At 44.7% G+C, this 24,017-nt stretch overlaps 1 non-coding gene across 1 annotated transcript; it reads right to left on the bottom strand.

Moving 5' to 3' along the window:
- Nucleotides 1-520: 520 nt before the first annotated feature.
- Nucleotides 521-605, bottom strand: LOC139270102 (small nucleolar RNA snR60/Z15/Z230/Z193/J17). Its single transcript, XR_011594449.1, has one exon. It is a non-coding gene; the product is annotated as a small nucleolar RNA snR60/Z15/Z230/Z193/J17 (small nucleolar RNA).
- Nucleotides 606-24,017: the final 23,412 nt, after the last annotated feature.

The raw sequence follows: 24,017 nt of genomic DNA, 5'->3' as shown, positions 1-24,017 counted from the left end.
AACAAATGAGGCGAGTTCTGTCAGGCATTCATTTCCCCTCATGTTTCAGAGACCTAATTCACGCAACACACAGAAGGCCAGAGGCTAATACTGCAGGAGGAGGGAGCAGACAGCACAGAACTCTACACACCTGTACAACTATTTTGTGTAAAGCAATCAACCTAAAACCGACAGATTAATCAAATTAACTTTTACATTAGTGGTTCAAATTAAAATTTGGTTGCCGGGGGTGATGATGCACTCCAGTCCCTCCGGCGCCCACCTCTCGCGGAAGGCCGCGATCGTAGCGGTGGACACCGCATGCTCCATCTCCAGGGGCACCCTAGCTCGGATGTAACCGCGGAAGAGACGCAGGCAGTCGGGCTGAATGACAAGACAGGTCCACATCCCAGCTTCACACCTGGAATCAGAAACCAACACCCTGCCCAACTTCACATTTGGAATTAGCAGGAATCTGTAAAACAAGAGAACTAACTCAGAGCAGGAAACACTGCCGCGAGTCTCGGCATGTGTGTAAAGAGGAAAATGTCACATCGGAGCGAAAGGCTCACTGATCAATTCTTCATCAGTGATCTGCTGAACTATGTGCTCATCATGCAATCCTCCATTAGACAGAAACCCTGCACCAATACAGCTCCATGTGATGGCCCAAGAGAAACAGCCCAGCTTCCAGACTGCAGTTACAGTGCAACACTGGAGTGTATGGATGTGCAGCTGAAGTCAGTGCGTGCAAGTTACGTACAGAACACACCCAACCTCAGTAAAACAGCAAGCACTCCTCCGCAACACTTCAAGATAAGAACATAAGAAATAGGAGCAGGAGTAGGCCATACGACCCCTCGAATCTGCTCCGCCATTTAATACGATCATGGCTGATCTGATCATGGACTCAGGTCCACTTCCCTGCCCGCTCCCCATAACCCCTTATTCCGTTATCGGTTAAGAAACGGTCTATCTCTGTCTTAAATTTATTCAATGTTCCAGCTTCCACAGCTCTCTGAGGCAGCGAATTCCATAAATTTACAATCCTCTGAGTGAAGAAATTTCTCTTCACCTCAGTTTTAAATGGGCGGTCCCTTATTCTAAGATCTTGCCCTCTAGTTCTAGTCTCCCCCATCAGTGGAAACATCCTTTCTGCATCCACCTTGTCAAGTCCCCTCAGAATCTTAGATGTTTCGATAAGATCACCTCTCATTCTTCTGAATTCCAATGAGTAGAGGCCCAACCTACCCAATCTTTCCTCATAAGTCAACCTTTCCTCATCTCCGGAATCAACCTAGTGAACCTTCTCTGAACTGCCTCCAAAGCAAGTATATCCTTTCGTAAATATGGAAACCAAAACTGTATGCAGTATTCCAGGTGTGGCTTCACCAATATCCTGTATAACTGCAGCAAGACTGCCCTACTTTTATACTCCATCCTCTTTGCAATAAAGATACACAGGTGTTTTCCACACTCGCTGCCCTGCATCAGTCTCCAACCCACTGTTGATGCAGAGATGAGGTGTGTAACTGTACAGCTGCCAAGACCCGGAGACCCCACAGGAGTGAGCATTCCAACAGGGTTCAGATTCTGCCACCAATCCCATCCACTCACCTTCCATCAGCCCAGACCTCGGACAATCCAAGCACCATTAGACACTGCAACAAAGGCAATCAGATAGATACACGACAATGAAACATTTTCAGGGCCATGGGGACAGTGCAGTGGAGTGGGACACCTTAAGTCCTTGTGCCTCATGGATGAGACCAGAGCACATACCCTGTTGATACAAACCCTGGTACTTGTGATATATTCTTACAATATCACTAAGAAGCACACTACACAAGATGGCTTCAACTGAGAAACTGTCATCATGTGACCTTGTCACATGATCCTTTATTATTTACATCAGCAGTTGCATTACCACAGTGGTCCACTAGGGGGAAGCTCTATTACAGTGCTGATGGGCCACACTGCACCCAATCGCAGCCTATAACTCAGATTTAAGACGTCCTGAGTCCTGGTCCCTCAACCTGGAAATGTTGATTGCCCTCACTGCCTGTTGCACACACTGCGAGTGAGCAATGTGTGCAAGAAAACCAAGAATATGTTGAAAGTGCCCAGGCACAGAGGGTGAAAACCTTCTCGCACAAAGGGTCGTGCAAATCTGGAACTCCCAAAGGCTGTGCATGTTGAGGGGCAATTGAAAACAGGGTGGGGGGGGGGGTGGGGGGAGGGAGTCAGATATTCTATTAGCTAAAAGATCAAAGGCTGGTTATTGGAAACATGATCTAATTGAATGGTGGAACAGGATCAAGGGGCTCAATGGCCTACCCCTGTTCCTGTATCTACCTCGGGACAGGCTAAGAACGTGTCTTTTGTGGAAGCCCCTGACAAATAGTTCTGCTTCCCGAGGTCACTGCTGCTATATTAATTAAAAGCCGTCTTATTCAGTGACCTTACCAGCGGGTGAATATTTCTGCCTGCCTGTACTGATTCAGTAATTACAAAGTTTAGAACATAAGAAATAGGACCAGGAGTAGTCATACGGCCCTTCGAGCCTGCTCGCCATTTAATACGATCATGGCTGAACCAATCATGAATTCAAGTCCACTTCCCTGCCCAGCTTCATTGAAAATCCTTCCCAGCTCAGGAGATAGATCAATTTTCTTGAATTCTTTAAGAATGGGTTTCTTTCCTTTTCTCAGAGAGATTCCCATCGTACTTGTATCAGCATTATCAACATACCAATGAGCCCCACACCACGCTACACCTTCGAGCTGATTATAAATCCAGATTCACAACACATTCTCGATCAACAGGCTCCAGTGACATTCAGAGTGATCAACGGTATTAACCACCTCAGTGCACAAATTCTCAGCCCAGAATAGCATCAACACCTCCTTCCCATTAGCTATAGCTACAATTGTTCTCACCTGGAACAGCAGGTACTTTACTTGCAGCATCCATCCACACCTGCACAAGAGAGAGATCCATGTTAGTGACCTGTTGGTCAGACTGGACACATCCTCAGTCACGTCCCAGCCGTATGCCTCAGAAACCTTGTACGGTGGTTGGTATTCGTCATCCAGAATGTCGAGAGTAGCAAATAAGCATCATCACAGTGGCACATAGTCAGGGGGAGATGGGGCTTGTAAAGAGTTTTGTCACAGCCCAGTAGACAGGAGGGAAACCGTGCCCACAGACCCATCCCTTTACACCTTCTCTATCCAACCCAGGGGGAAGCTGCAGATTAGGGTCACAACACAATCAGATCAGAACACACAACTGTTCCCAATCGCGGTGTGTTGAGTCCAACCTGCACCCTCACACCCCGACAACCTGCACCGTGACCCCTCACAACCTGACCCCTGGAATCCTGACCCCTCACAACCTGACCCCTGACAACCTTACCCTGGTATCCTGACCTCTCACAACCTACACCCTGACCCGTCAGCCCCTGACAACCTGCACCGTGACCCCTCACAACCTGACCCCTGGAACCCTGACCCATCACAACCTGACCCCTGGTATCCTGACTCCTCACAACCTGACCCCTGGAACTCTGATCCCTTACAACCTGACCCCTCACAACCTGACCCCTGACAACCTGACTCCTCACGACCTGATCCCTGATCCCTCACCCCCTGACAACCTGCACCCTGACCCTTCACAAGCTGACCCTTGACCCCCTGACAACCTACAGTCCCAGGTAACCGAGTCCCATTCATGTTCACAGGTTTATTCGCTGGCTGATCACAAGCCTGGAGGTTTAAATTGGCCGCCTTTAGCAGTGTTGCTCAATCAGAACAGGATCCGTTAGGATCTGTAGAGATACAGCAGAACCATCGAGAGCGGATTGAAACCTCCGCAACACTCAGCGTTCCAAGGTATAAACTACGCTGCCCATGAGAATAAACTTGGGGCACTCCAGCTTTAAAATACTACACCCTTAAATCTCATCAGTTCCCCCACAGGACTCCAGTTAAAGGGCAAGCGAGCGACATTGCAGCAACATAGTTACCTGTTCAGGCAGGAGATGGGGAGCAGCCGGGCTGGATGGAACCTGGAACGAGAGAGCACAGCATCACTCACACGCCCCTCACAATGTGGGAACTCTCTAACCGAGAATTGCAAGCCTCATAACAATAAAAGTTCTCAAAAACACTTCTGACCACTACTCATTAATCATTGGCTTTGCAGCAACATCAAGGAAACATACTAAATATACAAATCAGGGTCCTAACCCCCCCACCCCCACAGACTAGGTGACCAATGCTCCCTCCTCAGAGTTTGTGCAGTCCTGGTGTCAGCCAAGAGGTTGGCAAACATTTCTCTACCCCTCCTCCCCCACACAAAAGCTTGGCCCACCCTGCTATAAATCACAGCACCTGCAAGGCATATTTACCCGTTCAGACTGGGATAATGGAGGATAGGCCCATCAGTAGTTAATGCACCTCACAACCACCCCCACCCCACCCTACTATACTGCCATGTTTCTCTCACACCTCCCCCACCACTGTGGTTAACAGTGTTCATTGGCAGCACTTGCTCTTCTGGTGGAGAGGACTGTTGCCAAACCTCCATTCCAGGGCTGGCACACATGATCTGACACTCAGTGATACGGAAGGAGCACAGCATTGTACATTCTACAGAAGAGTTCAAGACGTCTGGTCAAGTTGGACATCAAATGGTTCTTCCATAACACAAGCAGTAGCAGGAGTAGGCCATCCAGCCCCTCAAGCCTACTCTGCAGGGACAGGACCATGGGCTGCATGAGATGAAAGTGTTGGTCTGTTCTGTGGGTTCTCACTGGTGACATGAATGGTTTACAAGCCTAATCAGTTTTTCTGCACAATGGTTCTGAACCTAGACAAGCTGACTATACAGCCACTAATGGTACGGATCCCTGTGGACAGGTTACACAGCACTAATTCAGTCTACAGGTAGGTTGTGAAAGTTAGGACGGTTTATTAGTGTCTCATTCCAACATGGTTCCGACACAGGCCACGTCATGAGGTGCAGATCAAATCCCTTGTATTGGCTTTAATTGACCAGAGTGACTATTTGCACTAGATTTTTATGTGTTTTTCTGCCATGCGGACATTGGACTCCGCCTCCTTTTTGAGCATGGGCCCTCGATTCGGCCGCGCATGCGCAGTGCGACGTACGAGGAAGCCGGAAGTGGGGCCAAACCTCGAGCCGCGTGGAGCTGCCGTTGCAGCTGCTTCTAGCTTTTGGTTTATTTCAAACATTTTTGTGACCTTCTGTGGAAGAGAACACATCAGAGGTAGTGGGAGAGAGAGAGCACGAGACTGAGGGCGTGGCGAGGGAGAGAGTGACCGGGAGGGGAGAGGGAAATGGGAGGGTGAGAGAGAGAAACCAGGGGGAGAGGGGAAAAATGAAGTGATCAGAAGAAAGTTATTGACAACTCCTAACTTGACTTTTGATTTAGCTTGTCAGACAGCTATGTCAATGGATATGTCCGACCAATACTCCTGAGAATTTCATACCATTTCCAGTCGTCAGACAACCGAGGTGAATCACCTGCAGGTTAAAAGTAAAAGGCAGTTGGGCTCCAAGGCCTCAACAACTGGCCAAGGTAACAGAGCACTGAAGTCGTGCTATTGGTGTCTGGGACAACACATTGCTCAAAGTTGTCCATATATGAAGGAAGAGTGTTTCTTCTGCAAGAAAACTGGGCATCTTGCAAAGGCATGCCAACTGAAGAGTACACCGACTTTCATGGCTCGAAGTGGAAATCACCAGAGACTACATAGCATAGAAGAAAAGCGACAGGACAAAGAGATTCACATCATCAGGAGCACGAGGGTATCTAACAGCAATTTGAAAAGTATTGTCAGCCAAGTAGACTTTGCAGGAATCAAGATACCAATGGAAATCGACCAGTGCATAGTACCGGGATCGCTATATCTTGACAAATTGAGTGATTTACCACTGGAAAAGTCAAAGATAGAGCTGCAAGGCTACTCAGGTAGGGCGTATCACCGTACCAGTGAAATACAGGGATCAATTTCAGAGCTTGCCTCTCTTAGTAGTGGCAAGAGACACTAGAAATTGGTTGGATCACTGAAGCTGGATTGGAATTAGATTTTTCATGTTGAAACAAGATTTGCATCAAAGGATGATGTCATCAAGAAGTATCAGAAGGTGTTCTGCAAAACAGGCAGTCTGATCCAAGGGCGAAAAACCTTAATTAGAGGTAAAGTAATTCAGGGTAATTAAAATAAAGTAAGAAAGACTGAGAGTAAGGTTTAAAATGTGTTCATAGTAGAATAGCTGAATTAGGCAGAAATACTAAGGTCAGACAAATTCTCTTAAGAGATAAGAACACCCACAAGATTTATGTATACAGCTCACAGCAATAATGTGAAGAGACCACTATGTTCCAGTCACACGAGATAACAGACAAGGCCTCTTTGAAATGCTTACAGCCAGGTGGTTGGCCAAGGATGCAGTCTGAGAACCAGTATGGGAATGCGTTCACAGAAAAGTAACACATAATCTATAGGGGAGGGGGAGCTTTTCCCGTAGCAACAGTGATGTACCAATGGAATCATTAGAAATTACTGTAACCATTGATGTTGCCTGTAACCTGTATTAACCAATGTATTAGTAGCAGGTGGACGGGGACTGGCGGCAAACAACCAATGGAACACTTCCCCATGTAATTCCACCATTTTGACTGTATCTCAACTGTATAAGAATGTAACTGCGTAGCTTGTCCCATGAGATCGGCGTGGAGAGCACTCAGTAACGGTACTGATGCGGCGAGATCTCCCTTGATTGATCAGGTTTTAATAAACAACTCTTTTCTCTATAAAAGACCTTTCTCATGTCGAGTATTATATTTTTAATACTCCACAACATTTGGCGTAGTCGGCAGGATACAACGGGCAGCCTACAAATGAGCGTATACGATTCCATCACGAGTGAGTATCTTTAACTACCACTCATAATCCGATGTGGGACGTTATGAGACGTGTCTGTTGCCCGGGGTACCAGAATCTGGGAAAGGTCTGTTATGGTGTAAAAGGCGGGGGAATTGGGAAGTCACGATAGATACTAACAGAAGGCATCGATGTGGATGTGGCCTCTGAGTTCAAGGGGAACTGGGTAGAGGCACCATCAGTATCTAGAATACAGATAAGTTGATAAGGATATCCATGGAACTACAGGCTCTAGGGGTAGGGGAAACTAATGAGAGGGACAGTCAGTATCTAGAATACAGTTGTGATATATTCACAGAGCACAGCACACACAGCGTCTAACATGGCAGGCAGCTCTCTCGGAAGCCTCCGGAAATCTGCCTGGTTCTGCTTATTATTAACTATGCAATTGCAGTACACAATACATCCACATCCACAGTGTGGAGCTACAAACATTACAAGCTGACAGACATTACACTTCTCCCTCCTAAATGAAGAAGTTATTATAACAAACATCATACATAACTTCCATGTTTATACATAACACAGGATATAATCTTTTTTTTCATATTTACAAATTTAACTTCACCACTTCTTTTCTGTTTCAAAGAGATACCTTCGCTCTCGAACAGAACCTTCCAAACATGGTGTCGAATCGAAACTCATTCGAGGCTCATCCTGAGGAACGTTTTCCTCCATGGAATTTCCTTGATTTTCATTTGAACTCACTCTAACTTCAGGCTCTTTGTTTTCCTGACTCGGACTCAGACTTTCATTCTGATTCTCTCCTGGATTTCTTTCCAGTACATTGGATTTAGGATTTGCTACTGGTGTATCAAAACTATCTGATGGGTCAGAAATAATTGAATCATTCCCACCTTCAACTCCTTCCATGTCTGTAAGTAAAATATGATCAATATGAACAAACCTAACCTGCCCATTATCAAACATCTTTACCAAATATGTGCGAGGACCACATATCTTCACCACTCTTCCTGGTAATCACTTTAACCATTTATGGTGATGGTTCTTCACTCTCACCTCCTGGTTTAATTTCACACTTCTCTCTTTTACTCTACCTCTATCATGATTCTCTTTCTGTCTTAATTGTGTCTCTTCTACGGACTGTGCCAAATTTGGCTTTCACAACGAGAATCTGGTTCATGGCTGTCGTTTGAGAAACAACTCTGCTGGTATTCTACCAGTAGTTGTATGAGGAGTATTTTGATATGTAATCAAAAAATTAGCCAACTTGTGATCCAATGACAACTGTCATTTTCTTGGATTTGGATCTAACATTTGTTTTATGAGGGCACGTTTTACAATTTGTACAGTGCGCTCTGCTGCACCATTCGAAGCAGGATGGTATGGTGGAACCTTGGTATGTTTCACACCATTTTTTCTCGCAAATTGTGCAAATTCTTTTGAACAAAATTGTAGTCCATTATCCGAAACAATCTCTTCAGGGAGGCCAAATGAAGAAAATAATTTTCGCAAAATGTCCAAAGTTTTATTTCTTGTTACTTTCTACATTGGAAACACCTCAACCCACTTCGAATGGCTATCAATCACAATGAACAATTGTTGTCCTTCTAACTCAGCAAAATCAATATGTAGCTTTTGCCACACCCTGGGAGGCCATTTCCATGGCTGTAATGGTACTGGTGGTGGTTGCTTGCTTCCCGATTGACATGTCGTACACTGATTCACAAGTTATTCTATATCTTTATCAAGACCTGGCCACCATAAATAACTGCGTGCAAAACTCTTGGTCAAGCACATTCCCAGGTGCTGGTCATGGAGGTCTCCTAATAATTTTGACCTAAAATTATTTGGGAGAACCACTCTTGCACCTCACATGATACAATCTTTATCGACTGATAATTCATTCCTACGAATGAACAATGGATGTGTATCTTTGTCTGTTACCTGGTTTGGCCATCCATTTACAATATACTCATACACCTTTGACATCACTGGGTCCCGTTTGGTTGCTCTATAATCTCTTCAGCTGTGACTGGCAGTTCATCAATGTATGAAAAATAAAACACTTCTTCCCTATCGGGTGCAACTTGTGATGGGGAAGGCAATCTAGACATTGCATCAGCATTACTGTGATCATCTGTATTCAATATCATATGTATATGCTGAAAAAATCAAAGCCCATCTCTGCATTCGGGCTGCAGCTAATGTTGGAACTGGGGACTTTGGATGGAGGATTGCTGTTAGGGGCTTATGGTCCGTAAAGATGGTAAACTTACGACCATACAAGTATTTGTGAAACTTCTTGACTCCAAAAATGAATGCCAAAGCTTCCCTTTCAATTTGCGCATAATTTCTCTCACTGGCACTGAGAGTATGTGAAGCAAAAGCAATTGGTCTCTGCTCCCCACTACTTAATACATGAGAGATTACTGCCCCAACTCCATATGGAGAGACATCACATGCTAGCTTAATCTCCTTAGATATGTCATAGTGAACTAACATGGTGCTCTCTACCAATTTGCTTTTACACTCCTTGAATGCTGTATCGCATTCTTTTGACCACTTCCAATGGACCTGTTTTTTCAAAAGTTCATTCAGTGGATGTAATACTGTAGCCAAATTTGGTAGGAACTTCCCATAATAGTTCAAAAGACCCAAGAATGCACGAAGTTCAGTGACATTCCTGGGAGTGGGTGCATTTCTAATTGCATCCAATTTTTCCATGGTTGGATGTAAACCATCTTTGTCTACTCCGTACCCTAAGTATTCCACTGAGTTTTTAAATAACTCACACTTATGAGCAGACACTCGAACTCTGCTTCTCTAGCCGTTTGAGGACTTCATTCAATATGTTATTATGAATTTGCCTTTTTGGTGCTGAAATTAGTATGTCATCCAAATAACATACTACCCCTTCAATACCTTGCAAAATCTGGTTCATCACCCCTTGGAATATGGCAAGGGCGGAAGACACTCCAAACGGTAGCCTATTAAATTGATATAGGCTTAGATGAGTATTTATAGTCAAACATGACTTGGACTCCTCATCTAGTTCAAGCTGTAAGTAGGCATTCGTGAGATCCAGTTTTGAGAAAATCTGACCACCTGTTAGTGTTGTGAACAAATCTTCTATATTCAGCAATGTATTGGGACATTGCCCTCTAGAACCTGGTTTACGGTTACTTTGTAATCACCACACAATCTTACCTTATCATCGGACTTAGGTACAACAACAATAGGTGTAGCCCAATTATATCGATCTATCTTACAAATAATGTTCTCAGTCTCTAGTCTTTTGAGTTCTTGCTCAACTTTCTCCTTGAATGCACATGGTACGGAACGTGGCTTGTAGAAAACCGATCTAGCGTCCTTCTGTACCCTGACACTCGCCTTGAAGCCTTGGACTGGACTGCCCGTTTCGCAGAACACTGTTTGATAACCTCATCCATTGATGAAAATCTCGCTTCCACACAGAAAATCTTACTCCAATCCAGCTTCAGTGAGCTCAACCAATTTCTTCCTAGTGAGGCAGGCTTGTCTCCTTTCACTACTATTAAAGGCAAGTTCTGAAATTGATCTTTATATTTCACTGGTAGGTGATACGACCTACCACAGGAATTTTCTCTCCCGAGTAGCCTCGCAGCTCTATCTTGGATTTCTCCAGTTGAAAATCATGCAATTTGTTGCGCTATAGTGACTCCGTACTACACCCACGGATGCACCCGTGTCAATTTCCATTGGTATCTTGAATCCCGCAACATCTATGTGGATTTTGATGCTTTCCGAATCGCTGTCCGTTAACCTCGTGCTCCTGATGACGTGTAACTCTAACATCTCCTCGTCCTGTTGTTGTTCTTCCATGCTATGTAGTCTCTTGGGATTTCTACTCATAGCTTTGAACGCTGGACTCATAGCTTTGAAAGCTGGTTTACCCTTCAGCCTTCGCAAGATGCCCAGTCTTCCTGCAGAAGAAACACTCTGCCTTCACGTATGGACAACTTTGAGCAATGTTCCAGGCACCTATAGCAAGACTTCGATGCTCTATTAGAATTTCCAGTTTCTGAGACTTTGGGCTCCCACCGTCTTTTAACTTGAACCTGCAGGTGATTTATCTCGGTTGACTGACGACCATAATTATTATTTAATTCTCGGGAATATTATTCGGCCATGCCCATCGATCTCGCTGTCTGACAAGCAATCTCAAAAGTCAAGTCATCCGTTGTCAAAAACTTCCTTCTGATCGCATCATTTTTCACCTCACAAACAAAATGATCCCGTAATGCTCGGTTTTGAAAGTTTCCAAAATTACAGTGCATTGATAGCTTTTTTAATGCTACGATGTAATCACTGATACTTGCATCAGCCTTTTGATTCCGAACCCCGAAACGATAGCTTTCAGCAATTTCTAATGGTTTGGGGTTATAGTGCTGCTGCAGCTTCAGTAAAATTTCTTTAAGCGTTGTGTCCTTTGGCTCGTCAAGCACAAGCAGATTTACAAGGGTTTAAATAATGCTGAACCCACCACTGATAAGAAGATCGCATTCTTATGTTCCAACACAGCCCGGTTCGGGACTGCATTGTCTGGAACTTCGATTATGTTATTTGCAGTGAAATACATTTCTAGCCAATCCACATATGCTTTAAAACGTTCCCGGTCGAGTCTATATTCCCCCAAATGTCCCAATACACCTGCCATTTTAATCTCTAGCTGTTCACACCGTGTGCTGAATTTTACCTCGGATTTTTGTGGCTTTTAAAGTCTCTCTGTCGGCTGGCTGAATCCTTCGCCAACAAAATTTAAGCTTTAAATCATCCAGAAAATCCGATCTCAATCGCCAAATGTGATATATTCACAGAGCACAGCAAACACAGTTCCTAACATGGCAGGCAGCTCTTTCAGAAGCCTCCGGAAATCTGTCTGGTTCTGTTTATTATTAACTCTGCAATTGCAGTAAACAATACGTCCGCATCCACAGTGTGGAGCTACAAAAAGTACAAGCTTACAGACATTACAACAGTTTAAATCGATATAAAGTCAGTGAGACCGTAGGTTAGGTGATAGAAGTGGGAAGATGGTCAGTATCTGAGAATACAGTGAAACTGATATAGGGGTAGATGTTCCAAAAACTGAGTATGGCGTGTAAAGATATGCTGGACACTGCTCCCTTATGGGGGGCTGGGATATTTTTCGGATGACTATAAAAAACCTGATAGTGACTATCTTAAATGACATATGGATCCAAAAATAGAGCCAGCCAAACAATTAATAAACTTTGCTGAATGAAAAGAGACTTTTGTGAATGTCTGTCTTTGAATGAAAGTGCTTGTGTGATTTTTGACTGCTGAATATTTGAGATGGGAATTAATGAATTTTTCATGTGTCTGAAAGCCTGTTTGAAAAATGGTGGAGCTGTCTGTTTGTTTTAGTCTGTCTGTGGGAAGTTTTAAGAAAGTGTGAACCTAGAATTGAATTACATTTTAAGTTAGAAACGCAGGTGCGGATTTATTTGGATGATAAGTTACGGAGCTAGGAAATGCTCCGATAGATTTGTTGAGCAAAAGATAAAAATTGCGTGGTCCCGTTGGTTTAAAAAAATTTCGACACGCTCACTGACTTGTCAAAAGAAAACACATATTCATTGATTACATTGGGTTGAAAGACAATAAATTTAGTCTAGGAATAAGATAAAGAATGGAGAAGGGAAGTTGTAATGCCTTTTAGAAAAGCCTGCGTGGGTCTCTCGAGGCTGCGGGCTGGGGAAGTACGCCCCCATTTTCCTTTGTGTAAAACCTTGACGCGAAAGCTTCTAGCTGAGTAAAAAGAGTTTTAAATAAAAGATTAGCAGTACAATATTTGAATTGGGATTTTGAGATATTTCAGGTGATTCTTCTTGATAAACATTTTGGTTATATTGGAAAATCTTGGGTTTGGAAGTTTTTAATAAAAGTACACAACTACTGCATCAAAAGCTGAAGCTTAAAAAGATGTAATATATGAGATACTGTATCACAAAATTGAAGTTACAGAGCAAAAGATTAGAGTTTTTGATGTTCAGCTTCTAAAACAGAAGTTAGGCACATAATTATAAACCAAGTACTTTGCATTCTGTGATCTGTGAATCACTATAAGCATAAATGAGAAGTCCGATATTAAAAAAAACAGTATTACCATATTTGACATTTCGTAATCCAACAATAAATACAAATACTACAAAAGGGGAGCAGAAATTAGGATGGAAACAGTGAAGAGTTAATTTTGTTGTGAAGGTTTCAAGTACCACTGGTTAAGAAAAGGCACAACAAAATGAGATACATTTAAGATAAAAAGTTAAATCTGATCTCTTAAAAAAAAACGAAATAAAACTAAAAGGTTTGGAAACAATCTAGAAATATCTTCAGGGATCAGATCAAACTCTTGGGCAAGTGGGGAGCTATCTGCGAAAGTGTAAAAGGGACTTTGGAAAAATTAAAATGTTAAAACAGCAGGCTTTAGCAGTTTAGAACAAAGGACAATATAAGTTGAACTTGTGACTTCAGATACAGTGGTTGAAGAACCACAGAAAGTGAGATGTAATGGCCTTGAAACTGGAACATTTGAGATAACGGAAAGCAGCTTTCAAAGCCTACATGCAAGACTCTGTTCTAGTTATGGAAAAGACATTTGAGATAATGTAAAGCAGGATTTAAAGTAAATCCCAAAAAAGCACAAATCGGACAAGCCGTGGTACAGTACCTGGGACACGAAATATCCCAAGGAACTAGGACCATGTTCAACGACAGGAGGGAGGCTAGTAGGATTATGTCCCGACTAAAAACAGTCCGAGGGGTGCGTAAGGTACTGGGGCTCTTTAACTATTGCAGGAATTTTGTCCTTAACTGCGGCAATTGCAGAACTAGTACAGCGGTTAGTGAAAGTGGGAAAACCCATCCTTAGAAACGATAGAGTGGGGCTTCGAACAAGAAGAAGCATATGATAATCTGAAGAAAGCCCTAATGTCAGCTCACGAACAGGAATCTCCCGTTCCATGTATATTGTGAGAACCAGGGAGGCTTCTATGGAGCCGTGGTGACACAAATGCATGGGGATAGGATGAGACCTGTAGCTTACTACTCGACACAGCAATCACTATGGCTGCCGGTCTGTGCAGATGCCTGGCCGCACTGATTGTGCCACTTGGGCAGTTAAAATTAGCGAGCCTGTAATAATGACAGGAGAAATAATACTGCACACAAAACACACACTGGTGGAAATGCTCAATACAGGGAAGTTCCGGGCTGCCTCCAACAAAATGGGAGGCAGTCCTATTACCACATGACCAGTCAATACAGATAGTTAGGGACATAGCAACATAGAAACATAGAAAATAGGTGCAGCAGTAGGCCATTCGGCCCTTCAAGCCTGCACTGCCATTCAGATCGGAGGCGGGAGCTCGAGGTGCGTGGAGAGGCCTATAAAGGCCCAGCGGCTGCGAGAGGAGGCGGCAGATTGGAGGCGGGAGCTCGAGGTGCGTGGAAAGGCCTATAAAGGCCCAGTGGCTGCAAGATGCGGCGGCAGATTGGAGGCGAGAGCTCGAGGTGCGTGGAGATGCCTATAAAGGCCCAGCGGTTGCGAGAGGTGGTGGCAAATCAGAGGCGGGAGCTCGAGGTGCGTGGAGAGGCCTACAAAAGGCCCAGCAGCTGCGAGAGGAGGGGGGAGCTCGAGGTGCGTGGAGAGGCCTATAAAGGCCCAGCTTGTGCAGCTCCAGCCGGGAGAAAAAGCAAAAAGAAGTACAAAGAAATCAAAAGGTGACGTCACAGCCAAAGGGGTAAGTGATTGGCTGGTGATTGGTGATTAGCTTTTCTTTTTTTTTATATCAGTAAGTAACCTGTTAGCATTGTTGTCGCCAAATTAAGTGTATCTAAGGGTTAAGTCATGGCAGGAGAGCTCGGTCATGTGATATGCTCCTCCTGTACCATGTCGGAACTCAGGGACACATCCGGTGTCCCTGACGACTACGTGTGCGGGTTGTTTATCCGCCTCCAGCTTCTGACGGACCGCGTTGCGGCCCTGGAGCTGAGGGAGGATTCACTCTGGAGCATCCACGATGCTGAGAATGACATGAGTAGCACGTTTAATGAGTTGGTCTTACCGCAGGTGAAGGGTCCACAGCCAGATAGGGAATGGAAGACCAGCAGGAAGAGCAGTGCAAGGAAGGTAGTGCAGGGGTCCCCTGCGGTCATCCCTCTGCAAAACAGATACACCGCTTTGGGTACTGTTGAGGGAGATGACTCATCAGGGGAGAGCAGCAGCAGCCAAGTTCATGGCACCGTGGCTGGCTCTGTTCCACAGGAGGGCAGGAAAAAGAGTGGGAGAGCGATAGTGATAGGGGATTCAATTGTAAGGGGAATAGATAGGCGTTTCTGCGGCCGCAACCGAGACTCCAGGATGGTATGTTGCCTCCCTAGTGCAAGGGTCAAGGATGTCTCGGAGTGGGTGCAGGACATTCTGAAAAGGGAGGGAGAACAGCCAGTTGTCGTGGTGCACATTGGTACCAACGACACAGGTAAAAAAAAGGGAAGAGGTCCTACGAGATGAATTGAAGGAGCTAGGAGCTAAATTAAAAAGTAGGACCTCAAAAGTAGTAATCTCAGGATTGCTACCAGTGCCATGTGCTAGTCAGAATAGGAATCGCAGGATAGCGCAGATGAATTCGTGGCTTGAGCAGTGGTTAGCAGGGAGGGATTCAAATTCCTGGGACATTGGAACCGGTTCTGGGGGAGGTGGGACCAGTACAAACCGGACGGTCTGCACCTGGGCAGGACCGGAACCAATGTCCGAGGGAGAGTGTTTGCTAGTGCTGTTGGGGAGGAGTTAAACTAATATGGCAGGGGGATGGGAACCAATGCAGGAAGACAGAGGGAAACAAAATGGAGACAGAAGCAAAAGACAGAAAGGAGATGAGTAAAAGTGGAGGGCAGAGAAACCCAAGGCAAAAAACAAAAATGGCCAATGTACAGCAAAATTCTAAAGGGTCAAAGTGTAATAAAAAGGCAAGCCTGAAAGCTCGGTGCCTCAATGCGAGGAGTATTCGGAACCCAGGAGAGGGCTCTGAGCTAGTTAGAGTGGGTGAGAGCCCAGATGAACACGATCCCAAGGAAGAATGCAAAAGGCAGGAGGCAACAGAGCAGAGTAGCACTGGGGTAAGTGTAAACCACAAGGTGATAGGAAGGGACAATATGTATGAATATAAATGCAGGAGGGGTCAAAACTAAAAATCATGGTTTAAAAACTAGTATTAAAACACTCTACCTAAACGCACGCAGCATTCGAAATAAAGTAAATGAGTTGACGGCACAAATCATTACAAATGGGTATGATTTGGTGGCCATTACAGAAACGTGGTTGCAGGGTGGCCAAGACTGGGAATTAAACATACAGGGATATCTGACGATTTGGAAAGATAGACAATAAGGGAAAGGAGGTGGGGTAGCTCTGTTAATAAAGGATGATATCAGGGCAGGTTGTGAGAGATGATATTGGCTCGAATGAACAAAATGTTGAATCATTGTGGGTGGAGATTAGAAATAGTAAGGGGAAAAAGTCACTGGTGGGCATAGTTTATAGGCCCCCAAATAATAACTTCACGATGGGGCGGACAATAATCAAGGGAATAATAGAGGCATGTGAAAAAGGAATGGCAGTAATCATGGGGGATTTTAACCTACATATCGATTGGTCAAATCAAATCGCACGGGGTAGCCTTGAGGAGGAATTCATAGAATGCATACGGGATTGTTTCTTAGAACAGTATGGTACAGAACCTACAAGGGAGCAAGCTATCTTAGATCTGGTCCTGTGTAATGAGTCAGGAATAATAAACGATCTCCTAGTAAAAGATCCTCTCGGAATGAGTGATCACAGTATGGTTGAATTTGTAATACAGATTGAGGATGAGGAAGTAGTGTCTCAAACGAGCGTACTATGCTTAAACAAAGGGGACTACAGTGGGATGAGGGCAGAGTTGGCTAAAGTAGACTGGAAACACAGACTAAACGGTGGCACAATTGAGGAACAGTGGACGACTTTTAAGGAGTTCTTTCATAGTGCTCAACAAAAATATATTCCAGTGAAAAAGAAGGGCGGTAAGAGAAGGGATAACCAGCTGTGGATAACCAAGGAAATAAAGGAGAGTATCAAAGTAAAAACCAATGCGTATAAGGTGGCCAAGGTTAGTGGGAAACTAGAAGATTGGGAAAATTTTAAACGACAGCAAAGAATGACTAAGAAAGCAATAAAGAAAGGAAAGATAGATTACGAAAGTAAACTTGCGCAAAACATAAAAACAGATAGTAAAACCTTTTACCGATATATAAAACGGAAGCGAGTGACTAAAGTAAATGTTGGTCCCTTAGAAGATGAGAAGGGGGATTTAATAATGGGAAATGTGGAAATGGCTGAGACCTTAAACAATTATTTTGCTTCGATCTTCACAGTGCAAGACACAAAAACCATGCCAAAAATTGCTGGTCACGGGAATGTGGGAAGGAAGGACCTTGAGACAATCACTATCACTAGGGAGGTAGTGCTGGACAGGCTAATGGGACTCAAGGTAGACAAGTCCCCTGGTCCTGATGAAATGCATCCCAGGGTATTAAAAGAGATGGCGGAAGTTATAGCAGATGCATTCGTTATAATCTACCAAAATTCTTTGGATTCTGGTGAGGTCCCAGCGGATTGGAAAGTAGCTAATGTAACGCCTCTGTTTAAAAAAGGGGCAGACAAAAGGCAGGTAACTATAGGCCGGTTAGTTTAACATCTGTAGTGGGGAAAATGCTTGAAGCTATCATTAAGGAAGAAATAGCGGGACATCTAGATAGGAATAGTGCAATCAAGCAGACGCAACATGGATTCATGAAGTGGAAATCATGTTTAACTAATTTACTGGAATTCTTTGAGGATATAACGAGCATGGTGGATAGAGGTGTACCGATGGATGTGGTGTATTTAGATTTCCAAAAGGCATTCGATAAGGTGCCACACAAAAGGTTACTGCAGAAGATAAAGGTACGCGGAGTCAGAGGAAATGTATTAACATGGATAGAGAATTGGCTGGCTAACAGAAAGCAGAGAGTCGGGATAAATGGGTCCTTTTCGGGTTGGAAATCGGTGGTTAGTGGTGTGCCACAGGGATCGGTGCTGGGACCACAACTGTTTACAATATACATAGATGACCTGGAAGAGGGGACTGAGTGTAGTGTAACAACATTTGCAGATGACACAAAGATTAGTGGGAAAGCGGGTTGTGTAGAGGACACAGAGAGGCTGCAGAGAGATTTAGATAGGTTAAGCGAATGGGCTAATGTTTGGCAGATGGAATACAATGTCGGAAAATGTGAGGTCATCCACCTTGGAAAAAAAAAACAGTAAAAGGGAATATTATTTGAATGGGGAGAAATTACAACATGCTGAGGTGCAGAGGGACCTGGGGGTCCTTGTGCATGAATCCCAAAAAGTTAGTTTGCAGGTGCAGCAGGTAATCAGGAAGGCGAATGGAATGTTGGCCTTCATTACGAGAGGGATGGAGTACAAAAGCAGGGAGGTCCTGCTGCAACTGTACAGGGCATAGGTGAGGCCGCACCTGGAGTACTGCGTGCAGTTTTGGTCATCTTACTTAAGGAAGGATATACTAGCCTTGGAGGGGGTACAGAGACGATTCACTCGGCTGATTCCGGAGATGAGGGGGTTACCTTATGATGATAGATTGAGTAGACTGGGTCTTTACTCGTTGGAGTTCAGAAGGATGAGGGGTGATCTTATAGAAACATTTAAAATAATGAAAGGGATAGACAAGATAGAGGCAGAGAGGTTGTTTCCACTGGTCGGGGAGACTAGAACTAGGGGGCACAGCCTCAAAATACGGGGGAGCCAATTTAAAACCGAGTTGAGAAGGAATTTCTTCTCCCAGAGGGTTGTGAATCTGTGGAATTCACTGCCAAAGGAAGCAGTTGAGGCTAGCTCATTGAATGTATTCAAATCATAGATAGATTTTTAACCAATAAGGGAATTAAGGGTTATGGGGAGCGGGCAGGTAAGTGGAGTTGAGTCCACAGCCAGATCAGCTATGATCTTTTTGAATGGCAGAGCAGGCTCGAGGAACTAGATGGCCTGCTCCTGTTCCTAATTACATAGAAACATAGAAACATAGAAAATAGGTGCAGGAGCAGGCCATTCAGCCCTTCTAGCCTGCACCGCCATTCAATGAGTTCATGGCTGAACATGAAACTTCAGTACCCCCTTTCTGCTTTCTCGCCATACCCCTTGATCCCCCGAGTAGTAAGGACTTCATCTAACTCCTTTTTGAATATATTTAGTGAATTGGCCCCAACCACTTTTTGTGGCAGAGAATTCCACAGGCTCACCACTCTCTGGGTGAAGAAGTCTCTCCTCATCTCGGTCCTAAATGGCTTACCCCTTATCCTTAGACTGTGACCCCTGGTTCTGGACTTCCCCAACATTGGGAACATTCTTCCTGCATCTAACCTGTCTAAACCCGTCAGAATTTTAAACGTTTCTATGAGGTCCCCTCTCATTCTTCTGAACTCCAGTGAATACAAGCCCAGTTGATCCAGTCTTTCTTGATAGGTCAGTCCCACCATCCCGGGAATCAGTCTGGTGAATCTTTGCTGCACTCCCTCAATAGCAAGAATGTCCTTCCTCAGATTAGGAGACCAAAACTGAACACAATATTCCAGGTGAGGCCTCACCAAGGCCTTGTGCAACTGTAGTAAGACCTCCCTGCTCCTATAGTCAAATCCCCTAGCTATGAAGGCCAACATGCCATTTGCCTTCTTCACCGCCTACTGTACCTGTGTGCCAACTTTCAATGACTGATGAACCATGACACCCAGGTCTCATTGCACCTCCCCTTTTCCTAATCTGCCGCCATTCAGATAATATTCTGTCTTCCTGTTTTTGCCCCCAAAGTGGATAACCTCACATTTATCCACATTATACTGCATCTGCCATGCATTTGCCCACTCACCTAACCTGTCCAAGTCACCTTGCAGCCTCTTCGCGTCATCCTCACAGCTCACACCGCCACCCAGTTTAGTGTCATCTGTAAACTTGGAGATACTACGCTCAATTCCTTCATCTAAATCATTAATGTATATTATAAATAGCTGGGGTCCCAGCAATGAGCCCTGCGGCACTCCACTAGTCACTGCCTGCCATTCTGAAAAGAACCCGTTTATCCCGACTCTCTGCTTCCTGTCTGCCAACCAGTTCTCTATCCACGTCAATATATTACCCCCAATACCATGTGCTTTGATTTTGCACACCAATCTCTTGTGTGGGACCTTGTCAAAAGCCTTTTGAAAGTCCAAATCCACTGGTTCTCCCTTGTGCACTCTATTAGTTACATCCTCAAAAAATTCCAGATTTGTCAAGCATGATTTCCCTTTCATAAATCTTGGACTGAACCTGTCACCGCTTTCCAAATGAACTACTATTTCATGCTTAATAATTGATTCCCCGTTTTCTCTCTCCCTCCCTTTTTTAAAAGTGGTGTTACATTAGCTACCCTCCAGTCCATAGGAACTGACCCAGAGTTGATAGACTGTTGGAAAATGATCACCAATGCATCCACTATTTCTAGGGCCACTTCCTTAAGTACTCTGGGATGCAAACTATAAGGCCCTGGGAATTTATCGGCCTTCAATTCCATCAATTTCCCTAACACAATTTCCCGCCAAATAAAGGATATCCTTCAGTTCCTCCTTCTCATTAGACCCTCGGTCGCCTCGTACTTCCGGAAGGTTATTTGTGTCTTCCTTCGTGAAGACAGAACCAAAGTATTTGTTCAATTGGTCTGCCATTTCTTTGTTCCCCATTATAAATTCACCTGAATCCGACTGCAAGGGACCTCCGTTTGTCTTCACTAATTTTTTTCTCTTCACATATCTATAGCAGCTTTTGCAGTCAAATTTTATGTTCCCAGCAAGCTTCTTCTCGTACTCTATTTTCCCCCTCTTAATTAAACCCTTTGTCCTCCTCTACTGAATTCTAAATTTCTCCCAGTCTTCAGGTTTGCTGCCTTTTCTGGCCAATTTATATGCCTCTTCCTTGGATTTAACACCATCCTTAATTTCCTTTGTTAGCCATGGTTGAGCCATCTTCACCGTTTTATTTTTACTCCAAACAGGGATGTACAATTGCTGAAGTTCATCCATGTGATCTTTAAATGTTTGCCATTGCCTATCCACCGTCAACCCTTTAAGTATCATTTGCCAGTCTATTCTAGCCAATTCACACCTCAAACCATCGAAGTTACCTTTCCTTCAGTTCAGGACCTTAGTTTCTGAATTAACTGTGTCACTCTCCATCTTAATAAAGAATGGAGAGTGACCATGTTATGGTCACTCTTCCCCAAGGGGCCTCGCACAACAAGATTGTTAATTAATCCTTTCTCATTACACATCACCCAGTCTAGGATGGCCAGCTCCCTCGTCGATTCCTATTGGTATATTGGTATAGAAAACCATCCCTAATACACTCCAGGAAATCCTCCTCCACCGCATTGCTACCAGTTTGGCTAGCCCAATCAATAGGTAGATTAAAGTCACCCATGATAACTGCTGTACCTTTATTGCACGCATCCCTAATTTCTTGTTTTATGCTGTCCCCAACCTCACTACTACTGTTTGGTGGTCTGTGCACAACTCCCACTAGAATTTTCTACCCTTTGGTATTCCGTAGCTCCACCCGATTCCACATCATCCAAGCTAATGTCCTTTCATACTGTTGCATTAATTTGCTCTTTAACTAGCAATGCCACCCTGCCTCCTTTTCCTTTCTGTCTATCCTTCCTAAATGTTGAATACCCCTGGATGTTGAGTTCCCAGCCTTGGTCACCCTGGAGCCATGTCTCCGTGATGCCAATTATATCATATCTGTTAACTGTTATTTGCGCAGTTAATTCGTCCACCTTATTCCGAATACTCCTAGCATTGAGGCACAGAGCCTTCAGGCTTGCCTTTTTAACACACTTTGCCCCTTTAGATTTTTGTTTTTCGCCTTGGGTTTCTCTGCCCTCCACTTTTACTATTCTCCTTTCTATCTTTTGCTTCTGCTTCCATTTTATTTCCCTGTCTCCCTGCATAGGTTCCCATCCCCTGCCATATTAGTTTAACTTCTCCCCAATAGCACTAACAAACACTCCCTCTAGGACATTGGTTCCGGTCCTGCCCAGGTGCAGACCGTCCGGTTTGTACTGGTCCCACCTCCCCCAGAACCGGTTCCAATGTCCCAGGAATTTGAATCCCTCCCTTCCGCACCACTCCTCAAGCCACGTGTTCATCTGAGCTATCCTGCGATTCCTACTCTGACTAGCACATGGCACTGGTAGCAATCCTGAGATTACTACTTTTGAGGTCCTACTTTTTAATTTAGCTCCTAGCTCCCTAAATTCGTCTTGTAGGACCTCATCCCGTTTTTTACCTATATCGTTGGTACCTATATGCACCACCACAACTAGCTGTTCACCCTCTCTTTTCAGAATGCCCTGCACCCGCTCCGAGACATCCTAGACCCTTGAACCAGGGAGGCAACATACCATTCTGGAGTCTCGGTTGTGGCCACAGAAACGTCTGTCCATTCCCCTTACAATTGAATCACCTATCACTATCGCTCTCCCACTCTTTTTCCTGCCCTCCTGTGCAGCAGAGCCACCCACGGTGCCATGAACTTGGCTGCTGCTGCTCTCCCCTGATAAGTCATCCCCCTCAACAGTACCCAAAGCAGTGTATCTGTTTTGCAGGGGGATGACCACAGGAGACCCCTGCACTGCCTACCTTGCACTGCTCTTCCTGTTGGTCACCCATTCCCTATCTGGCTGTGTACCCTTTACCTGCTGTAAGACCAACTCAGTAAACGTGCTATTCACGTCATTCTCTGCATCCTGGATGCTCCAGAGTTCTTCCACCTACAGCTCCAGTGCCGCAATGTGGTCCGTCAGGAGCTGCAGGCGGATGCACTTCCCGCACACGTAGGAAGCGTCCCTGACTTCACACATAGTACAGGAGGAGCATAACACGTGTCCGAGCTCTCCTGCCATGACTTAACCCCTAGATTAACTTAATTTGGCAACAACAATGCTAAAAGGTTACTTACTGATAAAGAAAAGAAAAAGAAAAACTACTTATCAATCACCAGCCAATCACTTACTCCCTTGGCTGTGACGTCACCTTTCGATTTCTTTCTACTTTTTTGCCTTCTTTCGCTGCTGCAGCTGCACCAACTGACCTTTATAGGCCTCCCCCGGACTCCCGCACCACCTCTCCAATGAACTCCCGATGACTCACGGTCGCTGGGCCTTTATATGCCTCCCCTGCAGTCTCGCACCGCCTCTCCAACGAGCACTGGGTAAAACCCCGCAGAGGGAATTCTATCAGGAGGGGAGCCCTATGAGTATGACGCATTCGAATGGGAAGACTCTCCGGGGAATCTGAGTGAAGTAGCCCTCGAGGACACGGACCTTACATTCTACGTAGACGGGTCTTGACGGTATATAGATGGCCATCTCTACACGGGATGGGCAGTGGTGGATCAGCACCGAAAGATAGTAAAGCAGGGAGCACTAGATGGAGGTCTCTCAGCTCAGGTGGCTACAAACATACGAAATAGGAGCAAGAGTAGGCCACCTGGCCCCTCGAGCCTGCTCCGCCATTTAATAAGATCATGGCTGATCTGATCATGGACTCGGCTCCACTTCCCTGCCCGCTCCCCATAACCCCTTATTCCCTTATCGTTCAAAATTCTGTCTATTTCCACCTCAAATATATTCAATGACCCAGCCTCCACAGCTCTCTGGGGCAGATAATTCCACAGATTTACAACCCTCTGAGAGAAGAAATTCCTCCTCATCTCAGTTTTAAATGGGCGGCCCCTTAATCTGAGACTATGTCCCCGAGTTTTAGTTTCCCCTATGAGTGGAAATATCCTCTCTGCATCCATCTTGTCGAGCCCCCTCATTATCTTATATGTTTCGATAAAATCACCTCTCATTCTTCTGAACTCCAATGAGTATAGGCCCAACCTACTCAACCTATCTTCATAAGTCA

The sequence above is a fragment of the Pristiophorus japonicus genome, chromosome 8 (genome assembly GCF_044704955.1).
Source record: "Pristiophorus japonicus isolate sPriJap1 chromosome 8, sPriJap1.hap1, whole genome shotgun sequence".
In the NCBI taxonomy this organism is placed as follows: domain Eukaryota; kingdom Metazoa; phylum Chordata; class Chondrichthyes; family Pristiophoridae; genus Pristiophorus; species Pristiophorus japonicus.
This window is presented reverse-complemented; position numbering and strand designations above follow the sequence as displayed.